The sequence below is a fragment of the Callorhinus ursinus genome, unplaced genomic scaffold, assembly GCF_003265705.2.
Source record: "Callorhinus ursinus isolate GAN/ISIS: 27379988/994484 unplaced genomic scaffold, GSC_fseal_2.0 scaffold6, whole genome shotgun sequence".
Taxonomy (NCBI): Eukaryota; Metazoa; Chordata; class Mammalia; order Carnivora; family Otariidae; genus Callorhinus; species Callorhinus ursinus.
Genome location: NW_027397068.1, coordinates 23,822,650 through 23,835,042, shown reverse-complemented (window position 1 = coordinate 23,835,042; position 12,393 = coordinate 23,822,650). Strand labels below are relative to the sequence as shown.

The following is a 12,393-nucleotide window of genomic DNA, read 5'->3' as shown; positions in this document are numbered from 1 at the left end:
GGTTTTGTTGACTGTTTCTTTTCCTGTGCAAAAGCTTTTTATCTTGATGAAGTCCCAATAGTTCATTTTTGCCCTTGCTTCCCTTGCCTTTGGCAATGGGGGGAGGGAAATCAGAGGGGGAGATGAACCTTGAGAGACTATGGACTCTGAGAAACAAACTGAGGGTTCTAGAGGGGAGGGGTTTGGGGGGATGGGTTAGCCTGGTGATGGGTATTAAAGAGAACACGTACTGCCTGGAGCACTAAGTGTTACATGCGAACAATAAATCATGGAACGCTACATCAAAAACAAATGATGTAATGTATGGTGATTAACATAACATAATAAAAAATAATAAATAAATAAATAAATAAATAAATAAATAAATAAATAAAATAAAAGGATCTTAATTTTTGAAGACTCATTAAGAGGATCTCAGTATTCCCATTCTGTTTAAACCCAACATGAGGAAATTTCCTTGGAGCATTTTCTCCGTTAAGCAATTACTTGAGAGCAGCATTTACTGCTGCTGTAACAAATTCCAACAAATGTAGAAACTTAAAACAAATCGAATTTATTGTATCACAGAGAGCTCTGTGTCCACATCACTTAACTGGTTCTTCTTCTCCAGGTATTATAACACCAATATCAAGGTGTCTGCAGACCTGTGTTCCTTTCTGGAGGCTCAGGGGATGAATCTGCTTCCCGCTCATTCAGTTGGTTAGCCAAATTCAGCCATTTGTGACTTTAGGGATGAGTTCTCAGTTCCTTAGTGGTTGTTAGTAGTAGGTTGTTCTCAAGATTCCAGAGGAAGTCTTCCTGCCCTAGTCTGTGACCCCTTTCATTCTCCAAACCAGTAATGGAGATTTGAGTCCTTCTCACTCTGTGAACCTTGCTAACTTCCTTTTCTCCTCCATCGGTGTCACACATTCAGAGAGGTTTCTCTGGTTTAAGGGTTCAAGTGAGTAGCTTGGTCCCACCTGGATAATCCAGAATAATTGCTCTATTTTAAGATTTGAAGCCTTAGTTTAGTCAGCAAAACCATTTCACAAAAGTATGTAGATTAGTGTGTAATTGAATAACTAGAGGAGAGGAATATTGGCAGGACATCTTTAGAATTCTGCCTACCATGGGAGGCATACAATTTATTTGTCCTTACTATCCTTGAGCACGTAGAGCTACAAGGAAATACAACTATGAAACCAAACTTGTAGGCAGTAGTACCAACTGCTAGGTTTCTTAACTCTACCCAGAGGGTGGTAGCCAGTTGTAGGTCTTTATCCTCATACAATCTTCCATGGAGGGATGGAGTATTTTTCATCACCATTCATACTTCTACATCACAGTTGTTATAATCATCACAAACTTACACTGATGCTACAATTTTTAGTCATTAATTTTGAGTATGTGAGATAGATTCAGTAAGAGAAAATAAACCAAACAGACAAAAACAATAAATATGCTTCTGAGGAAAATGGCAAAAATTACTAAAAATTGCAGGTGATGATATCTCCTTACAAGCTCCCAACTATAGAGTAAGATCAGGTACAGAACTTTATGTAACAGAAGCAATCATTTCTGGAAGCCAAGGACACTTTTTAGTCATTTGCCATTGTTGGATGCAGGGATGAAACTTTTGGGCCTCTCTGTAAGGTATCCAACTTCTCAGACTTATTCTGAAAAGAACTAGTTGATAACTCAATCTCTCTGAATATTGAGTATTCTATCTAATTAAAAGTTTTAGTGGTATTTAATGTCACTGTATTACTTCACAGCAAAAAAAAGTTTTCAGTTTTGTACTTTAATTGTGGTAAAATATACATAAATAAAATTTACCATTTTAACAATTTTTAAGTACACAGTTCAGTGGCATTAAGTGCATTTGCATTGTTGTGCAACTATCACCACCATCCAACTCCAGAACTTCTTCATCTTCTGAAACTGAAACTCCGTATCCATTAGACAATAATTCATGATTCTCCCCTCCACTCAGTCCCTGGCGATCACCATTTCACATGGTTTCTCTATGAATTTCTCTACTCTGGATACTTCATATAATGGCTAAAATACAGTATTTGTCCTTTTGTGACTGGCTTACTTCACTAAGCATAATGTCTTCAAGGTTCATTCCTGTAGCATGTGCAGAATTTTCATCCTGTTTAAGACTCAATAATATATCATTGTACGTATATATCACAATTTTGTTTATTCATCTGTTTGTGGATGCTTGAGTTGCTTCCCACCTTCTGCTATTGTGAATAATGTGGTTGTGAACATGGATGTACAAATAATTTCTTTGAATACCTACTCTCAATTCTTTTGGGTATATAGCTTTAAGTGGGTTTGCTAGATTATATAGCAATTCTATGTTTAAATTTTTGAGTAACCAGGTAAGATTGAGAAAGACTGATAAAATAAAACCAAGTATACATACATTTCCACCCTCACCATGCTCTTTTATGTGTCAGGATATTTGTTCATCATGTTTCTTTTGTCTGGATTCCTCAAATCAGAAACCTGGGCACATTTAGCTAGACTTTGGTTTAGTACAAGGATGCTTACATACTTCTAGCTAGTTTCAACTCCCTACCTGATTCAGCCTTTTGGTTTGAAAATACTGTTAATTTGTAACCAGAAGATAAAGGGCAAAAGTCTCATGCTAGGACATGGATGGTTTCTAATGATTCAGATTAGGAGCCTCTATTAGTATTTTTACAAACAAAGTTTATGGCAGTAAACATTACAATATATTTTTGTTGAATAAAAATCTAAGGTATTTACATTGGTATGCACACTTGGTGTCTCTGGATTTTTTATTCCATGATATACCTATGCCATTTCTATCTAATTTGTACCAGCTTAGAATTACATAAACATACATACGTTGGTATTTCAAGTAAGAAAAAAATGAATATGTTCCTTTTGAAATAACTCAGTTTAATTTTTTAATCAAAGCATTGGGTATGCACCCTAACTTTAAAATAAATCTTTAGGACATGTAGCTGTTATCACATTATAACTCAAGATGTGTGCCTTGAGAATATTTTTCATGATTCATTTATAATTAATGCCTTCGAACATTTCCCATATAATGATGATTTAACATTTTAAGATATTGAAACCAGTCAATATAATTTTACCTCATAATACTCAACTAGTTCTATGAAAATGCAAATTAAAGATCAGAGTATTAGGCAAATCCAATTTGCATGCATATGGTATATATGCATAAAACGATTCAGAATATTGGATATCATTATCCACTCATTATACTCATAGACCATAATAAGGAACAAGAGGAATTTGCCACATAAAAGACATTAACAAAATGGAAAATTTTACAGGCATACAATTTATATTCTAAGCCCTAACATGGACCTGAATGCCAAAATCGATATAGCTAAGAAAATAAAGGTAAAGCAACATTTCTTTCAGCATTCTGGAGAATATCTCTATAGGGAATAAAATTAATGAGGTTGGATTTTATCTATATCTCTTCTACAGGACTTGAAAATACACATTTTTTTTCTATTTAAACATTGGGATAACTCACTAAAGTGAACATAAACATACAGCATAGTACTATGAATGACCATTCTTCCTTAGTAAATGCTAAATATATGTAATTAATATCTACATATTGGAATATCAAGACTAAGTTTCTAATATTTGTCAGAATATCTGATAGATTTGAAAAATCTGACTTCAAACCTTCAAGCTGAATAGTGAAATTCAAAGCATATATTCAGGAGGCCAGACATTCCACTCATACTATTAGCTAAATCAATATTAGGTCTTAAAAATAGAAATTAATAACTGATTTATACTTTTGCATGTCCACATGGACACTGTAACTGGGACCAGAAGTAGTACTCATTCAGAGTTGGAAATACAAACATTAAAGCTATGTGTACGTGCAAAGTGAAACATCTGATCAAGCATCCTGGTAATATTTGTGTTTATTTTACTCCAGCTCAAATATGTGAGTATCTGCAAACACATAGATTTCCTAACACCTTAATTTTGATCCATCTTTGAAACTTGGGTACATTTCTTTTAAAAAACTTAAGATACACATGCACGCACATGCATACACACACACACACACACACACTATAGTATATGTACAGTATGCATCAAATGCTTTCTTTTTTTTTAATTTTTTATTGTTATGTTAATCACCATATATTACATCATTAGTTTTTGGTGCATCAAATGCTTTCTTAAAGAAATTACCACCGTAAAGATAAATCATTAACTGGTTTACTTTGTATGTCATGATCTATCAAGTTCTTTAAATTAAATGCAGCTGAGGTTTTCTGCCTCTACAATTTTCAATTTAATATATACATGTATATGTAGTTGTATATGTAAATAAAGCACAATTGTGATTTTGAACTTTTAATGTGTTTGTAGGAGTGGAAGCAGAGATAGGAGGTAGAAAAGCATAGCAGTAAAAGGAATGGCTGGCTATTGGACAAGAATATGAAAATGATACTCTTAAATTTCTGAGTAAATACATACTTTTACCTACAGATTAAGCAACTAAGATAATTGTATTTATGTGAATTCCTTCTGGAAATAGTCTCCTGATTACAACTCAATTACTATTAATTGAGTTGATACCGTGGCATATGATGATAAAATTAAAAATTTTCAAGCTCCCAGAAATCTCTGCTTATTCCACTGAAATAAACCTGCAGCCTGTTTAAGGGGTAACAAAATATGTTGCTGAAATTATTAAAACCGTGATCAAGTTAAATGTAATTTGACTTCTTATTCTTTCCAAAGCACTTTTGGTAACTTTTCAATGCAAGATTTCAGAAATTAAACTCATATATTGATAGTCTTCCTATTTGTTTTTTTTTTCATTTTCATTCACCCAAATATTTAATTTCTTATCCAGTTTCCAACATAAAGCATACATTTTTTACTGTGTCCATGTGCTACCTAGGGTTTTAGTTGTGGAAATTAAAATAAAATTTTAAAAATCTTGCATTCTAATCAGCTTAGACAGCCATTGAATATAATAAATTTTTGACTTATATAGTAAGTTAAAAAGAGACAAGGGCTAACAAAACCCACAAAATAAAAAACAAACAAACAAACAAAAAAAAACAAACTAAAGAGCAGGGGGTAGGTAAGGCATACTGCTTTGGAATGTTAACTAGGGCAGTCAGGATAGACCACCAAAAGAAAGGTGTCAAATGAACAGAGACTTGAAAGAGGTGATGGAGCAAGATATACACACATGTGAAGAAAGATATTTCCAAGCCAAGGAAGAAGCTAGTGCAAAAATCCTTGAGACTGGAACATAAATATTAGGGAAGCTCAAGGAGGTCTTGTGTCACAGGTGTACTGTGAAAGGAAAGAAGAGTAGTAGGAGATGGCTTTAAGGCAGGACCATAGGGAAAGGGAAGGAAATCCAACGGGGGAGAAATCAGAGAGGGAGATGAACCATAAGAGACTATGGACCCCAGGAAACTATCTGAGGGTTTCAGAGGGGAGGGGGATGGGGAAGAGGGTAACAGCGTGATGGGTATTGAGGAGGGCACGTGCTATGCTGTGATGAGTACTGGGTGTTATACATAACTAATGAATCACTGAACACTACATCAAAAACTATGTACTATACAGTGGCTAACTGAATGTAATAATAATAATAATAAAAGATGGCTTTAGTAAGGAAACTGGGAGCTAGTTAATGCTCTTGCAGGTCAATGTAAATACATTGGCTCTTGCAGACCTTGCTAGGGTTTTTGCACAAAAGAATTCTATGATTTACTTATATGTTAAAATAATTACTTTGTTAGATTGGCTGAGAGTAGAGTATATGGGTCCAAAGGTGGAGGCACAGAGATTAATTAAAAGGCTTTTGGAACAATGCTCAGGACTCCTGCCAGGAAGTCCACATGTGGTGTGTGCACACTTCCTTTCCTTTTTGGATTTCAGCACTTGGTTGGTGCTATGCTGTAGTTGGTCCTCACCACGCAGCTGCTTCCAGGGCGGGCCCTGGTTAAGTTGAGCAAGGGAGCCATTCAGAGGCTGCAGCAGCTCCAGGGTGATTGGTTTGCTATTTACTGGGGATTTATTCCTCTCATATTTTACCCGGCCTACTTTGGGGACAAAAGATTTAGGTTATCTGGATTTGGAAGCAGTCAAGAGCAGGAACAACGTAGAAGGTGCATGCCCTAGCTGATATGAGAGATGGGATATACTTAAGACATTCACCAGTTCACAGGGCTCATAACTTCACAGATGCATCCAAGTCAGATTAATGTTAAAAAACGTTTTTGCAAAAATCCAGAGTAGACCTTGTGTTGGATTAGAGCAAGGTGTTAGCAGTGTAGTTCAGAAGTACTTGGATTCTGTAGATATTTTGAAGATCAGTAGAATTTTCAGATGGATTTTATGTCAGATGTGAAAAAAAGAAGGCAAGGATGACAGTACATTTTGATCTAAGCAATCAGACAAATGGAGTTACATTAATTGAAGGTAGAGCAGAGTGAGAGCAAACACTGGGATTTTGGTTTTAGTCACGTTAAATTGGAGAGTAGTACAATATTTTGATACTACTTAAATGTAAACAAACTTTATTAAGGGAGTAGTTCAATATATGACTCTGAAGTTGAAATATAAACTGGCTATAAATCAAAATAATTTAGAGTGTTATCATGTAGATAATATGTAAGAACAACAAACCATGGGAGTGAGGGCTGATAGAAGAGAGAAAAAGTCAAGGACTGACCACTGAGCCCTCCCATATTATGAATGTGATCACACTAAACCAACAAAGGAGATCAAGAATGAGCAGCAATAGGAGGAAATAACCAAAAACCAAACCAAACAAAAAACCCCAAAAGGGTGAAGTGTTCTGAAAGACAAGTGAAGAAACCATGTGGGAAGTTGAAGGGGTCGATTATGCCATATGCTACTGAAAGATCAGAAATGAGAATTGATCATTGGATTTTGCAATGAGGATAGTATCAGTGACCCTTATAAGGGCAGTTTTGGAAGAGTGGTGAGAGCAAAAGCCTACTTAGAGTATTTGTTAAAGAGCAAACAGAGAGGAGGTACTGGATTCAGGGAATATAGAAAACCTGGTCAAAATATGTGAAAGGGAAGGGGATGTGGGTGTTAAGGTTTTGTTTTTAGTTCTGTAATTGACAGAAATGATCAAGAGAAAAATAGATGAGTTGGGAGAAAGATTATTTAAGTTGTTTTTGGCAGATGATAAGATATAGGATCCATTGCACAGTTGAGAATGTTGGCCTTAAATAGGAGTATAGAAAATTAACCTATGGTGATGATAGAGAAAACAGCATGTGTCTAGATGCTGGCAATGTCTAGGCTTAATGGAGGGAGATAATACTCCTAAAACATTGCTTAATTTTCTAATTGGATTAAGAATCAAGGTCATCATTTAAGAATCAGAATGGGCTCTGGGGGGTTTTGCCTATTAGAGGAAAAAAGAGACGATTGTACATAATAGTCTAGAACAGGCATTGGCAAACTGCAGGCCATGAGCCAGATTCAGACTGTTGCCTGTTTTGGTCAATGAAATTATATTGGTACACAGCTATGTCTATGGCTTAGTTGAGCAGTTATGACAAAAACCATCTGTTTCACAAAGAATAAAATATTCAATATCTGGTCTTCATGGAAAAAGTTTGCTGACCCCTGGTCTAGAAAGTTAAAGAGAGAGTAGATCAAGGTAATCAACATCAAGGCCCTTCTAGAATTCAACGTGAGAATTCACACACGTGGCTACCGATTTTTTTCGGGACTCATTTACCTTTACAGGTGCACATGCAGAGTAGAGGGAGAATTGGATTTAACCAGGGCTGTGTTTATGCTAAAGTAACACAATGAAGGAAGAGAAGGCCAAGGAAGGATCAACTGATTAACCATGTTACATGATCACATGGTTACATGGATGTTACATGAGAATGTTCACTTGGTAATAATTCATCAAGCTGCACATATGTGCCATGTATATTCCAGTGTGCATGTTACAATTCAGTAAAAAGCTAAAACAGTTAAACATGGAATTCAAGTTAGGAAAAGAGGGCAAGAAGGAAATTAGGGAGATGAGGACTGTATCATCAATAGATCTAGGTCACATTAGGTTGAAAAATTGTTAGAGATTGTGTAATAAAAGAAATGTGTTGGAAAGGTAAGGGGTTGTAGGTACTGTGTGTGTTAGTTTGCTAGGACTGCCTTAAAAATACCACAGACTGGATGGCTTAAGCAATAAAAATTTATTTCACGAGGCTTAGAAGTCCAAGATCAAGTTTCTGACAGGGTTGGTTTTATTCTGAGCTCTCTCTCCTAGGACTGCAGATGATCATCTTCTTCCTCTGTTTTTACATGGTTTTTCTCTGAGAACACAAATGTCTGTGTCCTAATCTCTTCTTATAAGGACACCATCATATTGGCTTTAAGGACCACCTATAGGACCTCATTTTACCTTAATTCCCCCTTTAAAGGCTCTTTCTCCAAATACGGTACATTGTGGGGTACATGGGGTTAGGAGTTCAACATGTGAATTTGGGGCAGGGGTGACATAGTTCATCCCATAACAGTGTGGGATGCTTGAAATTAAGATTGGAGGAAAATTACTATTAATAGCAAGGTCTAGGACATGAATATGGCAGAGAATAACCGAGGTAGTAAGCAGGGCAAGATCACTGGAAGAGAAGTGTTGAAGTAATGGTTATCTTTATGTATAATTAAATTACCTAAAATTCATAGAGGAGCAGTGTTGGAGGAATTGACTAAAATATAAGTGGGGATGAGCTGAGAGTGTAGAAGAAAGTACCTTTGAGGTGTAGTAGTATGGGCCAATGACATGAAATTCACTATTGTTTGCTTTCAAAAGTAAAGAAGTGAGAGTGATCTGAGAGCAACAAAGGAATGCAAAGAGGACACTTAGCACCAACTCCAGGGCCATTAATGTATGGATTGTGGTAGAAAAATGGTCCACCTGTTAAGAAGGCTACAAGTGGTAAGATTTAGAGAAGTCATTTACTGAAAGGTGATGGAAGAAATCAGAGAAGTGATTGAGGATTTAATATTGATGACATGTAGAAATACTGTAGTAACACTGTACTTAGAAGTATGTATACATATACACACATGTATACACATATACATACATGTACCCAAATATGCAGAAACATGTAGACACACATAGACATGTGGGTACACACACACACACACACACACGAGTTTGTACCTGTGAGCCCGAATGGATACTTTCCTAAGGTATCTTACATACATCCATCTTGTAATTAAATAGTATAGTTAAAGAGCTTCAAGAGGAATATTAACTGTTGGGTAGTTTCACAACTCCAGAAGATACTGAGGTGAGTTAGCATGGAAGGACACTTTCCAGAGAAGTCTGTTATAGCTTTTTGTTTCTTCTACTCTTTCCCCTTGAATTTGTTACTTCCCATGCATGCCACCTCAATGCTAACCTGCTATCAACTGTAGCCTCCCTCTCCACTTTTTAAATGTAAGTAAAAACTAAAATTTAGCAAGTTAAAAATAGAGAACAGATGACCATGTCTTGGAATTGGGACAAATTCAAGAACAACTCAGAACCAGCCCAGACCTTGTCATGGTAAGTGAAGTGCAAAAGGATTGTTGATTTATGTATGTATGTATGTATGTATGTATGTATTATTTTTTAAAGATTTTATTCATTCGAGAGAGAGAGAGAGAGAGAGAGAGAGCACAAGCAGGGAGGAGGGTCAGAGGGAGAGGTAGAAGCAGACTCCCAGTGAGCAGGGAGCCTGACATGGGGCTCGATCCCAGGACCCTGAGATCATGACCTGAGCCTCAGCCGCTTAACTGACTGAGCCACCCAGGTGCCCCAAAGCACTTTTTATTTTGTCAAACATTTTAATTTTGTTTTTCTTCTGTTCATTATGAAGTTTTTGGATCTTGGTTGAGTTTGCCATTTGCCCCTAGGTACTATTTAAACCAAAACCAATAAAATCATAAATTAATATCTGTGCTCTAAAAATAGCATGAGTGAAGTGAATTATCTCTTTTAAAATCAAAGCAGTTATTTCTTATAGAATTTACATAAAGCATGAGAAGGAGGAAAAATAAAGGGGACTATTTGAAATAATGGAAAATTATAACTCATATTTCAATTAAATTGTTCAGAGGAAACAATAGGGATATTTTATAGACCTCTTTACAGAGGTTTTTAAGGCTATAAACTGTTGCTTAATACACAAAAATATAATTATTTGGGATGGCCAAGAGTATTTTTCTCTTCTTTCTTAAATCTTCTATTATAAAAAATGCTTATGATAAGGATATGTATATTTTATACCTAAAATCAATACATGTTGTCTTAAGAGTATAATCCTTAACATTTTAGATTTTATTTAAAACCACAATTGTGTGACATTAAAAGGAGAAATCTAGTTGAGACTGCTAAATATAAGTTCTCAGCAAAATTTTAACTTCTTTGACAATTTGTATCTTTCAACTGAGTAACTAGCACTCTAAAATTATTTTTTTCGCTTGTTTGTTTTCTTGATGTGAACCACATGAACTGGCTTGCTCAATTTTCTTCTGTTTTTATGTCTCAACACAGAAGCAGGCAGTCTTGTAAAAGTACAGATGTTCTCAAATAATCATGTTCCAGAGATGTGGAGAATGGAGATTCTCAGTGGATTTGAAATATTTTCTAAAATCGGATCAGAAACTTTATAGCATACTCTAGTCTTCTGAAGTAGGAGCTTAAAGCATTGATTATAAATCCACTTGTCTCCTATCCTGTTAAAATGGCAACATTCCTATTGTGCTAAAATACATAGCTTGCTTTGCTAAGCTGAAAAATTGTTTAAAAGAATATACTAGTCACTACTTATCTACAGGAGATATGTTCCAAGACCCCCAGTGGATGCCTCAAAATGAATAATATTTAACCCTATATATACTATGTTTTTTTCTATATACACCTACCTGTCATAAAGTTTAATCTATAAATGAAGCACAATAAGCAATTAATAACTAATACTAATTAACAATAACTAATAATAATATATAATAATAACTAATAATATATAATAATAATAACTATACAAATAACAATAACTAATAATAAAATAGAACAGTTATAACAATATTTTGTAATGTTGTGAATATGGTCCCTGTCTTTCTCAGAATATCTTGTTGTACTGAATTCCTCCTTCTTGTGATGAACCATGATGAAATGGCTATGGGATGAGATAGAATGAGGTGAATGACTCAGGCATTGTGATGTAGTGTTAGGCTACTCTTAACCTTCTGATGATATGTCAGAAGGAGGATCATCTCCTCAGAAGGTCAGTTATTTGTTTCTGAACCGCAGTTGACTGTGGGTAACTAAAACTATGGCAAGCGAAATCATAGAAAGGAGGACTAGTGCACTTAGAATCAGGATATAAAGCTCAACTTTTGAGACTCATTTGGAATTTGTATTTGAAAAGAAAAATGTGAACAATATGAATGACTTTTAGGATAAATTCTATCAAATATATTTTCTTTGTTTCTTGCACAAGATCTGTCAGGTTCAAGTCTACTCTTACTTTTAATTCCTAAATTTTGTTTCCTCTTCTTGTATTTGTTTTTAGTTGTGGATGGATTTTAGCACAAGTCATGTTACATATAGTTTCTTCTAGTTTTGCCTAAATTTCTGTTAAAATATGAAACCCAAAATGTCTGCATGTATAACCATTTCAAACCCTTTTTCCTACCCTTCAGTCATCAGAAAGAAATCACTAATCCATATATTTTTTCTATATTAGCTATTTTCTTTTACTTATGGTGTTACAAAAATCTGCTTATCCTTTTTATTTCCTTAGGAGTTTTGCCATGTGAATATTCTGAAATAATATCTGTATGGACCTATAGAGGATTGTTGGAGGAGGTCATTGCGAGTCCATGACCACTGGTTGATACACAATTTGGACCTTGAAATTGGAGACTTCTCACCCTGTCCCTATCCTTGGAATATATGCTCTGCCAACCATTCCCACAGTGGGAGCCATTTTCAAGGACACAGCCTTGACAGAGCAGTGTGTTGTTGAGACCATCTGGACTGAATACATTGTTGAATCCAGTTAAGACCTCTGTATAAACTTTATGGGCGCCCGGGTGGCTTAGTTGGTTAAGAGACTGCCTTCGGCTCAGGTCATGATCCTGGAGTCCTGGGATCGAGTCCCACATCGGGCTCCCTGCTCAGCAGGGAGTCTGCTTCTCCCTCTGACCCTCTTCCCTCTCGTGCTCTCTATCTCTCATTCTCTCTCTCTTAAATAAATAAATAAAGTCTTTAAAAAAAAAAAAAACTTTTAAGATTATGGTGGACAGGTTTCAAGATCTACTCATCTTGTGACTGCATGAGATAAGCCT

At 35.5% G+C, this 12,393-nt stretch overlaps 1 long non-coding RNA gene across 1 annotated transcript in view; it reads left to right on the top strand.

Moving 5' to 3' along the window:
* Positions 1-12,120, top strand: part of LOC141372891 (uncharacterized) — a 41,441-nt gene extending 29,321 nt beyond the window's left edge. Inside the window, exon 3 of the long non-coding RNA XR_012378413.1 lies at positions 11,847-12,120. This is a non-coding gene — a long non-coding RNA (uncharacterized lncRNA). The remainder of the gene's footprint in view (positions 1-11,846) is intronic.
* Positions 12,121-12,393: the final 273 nt, after the last annotated feature.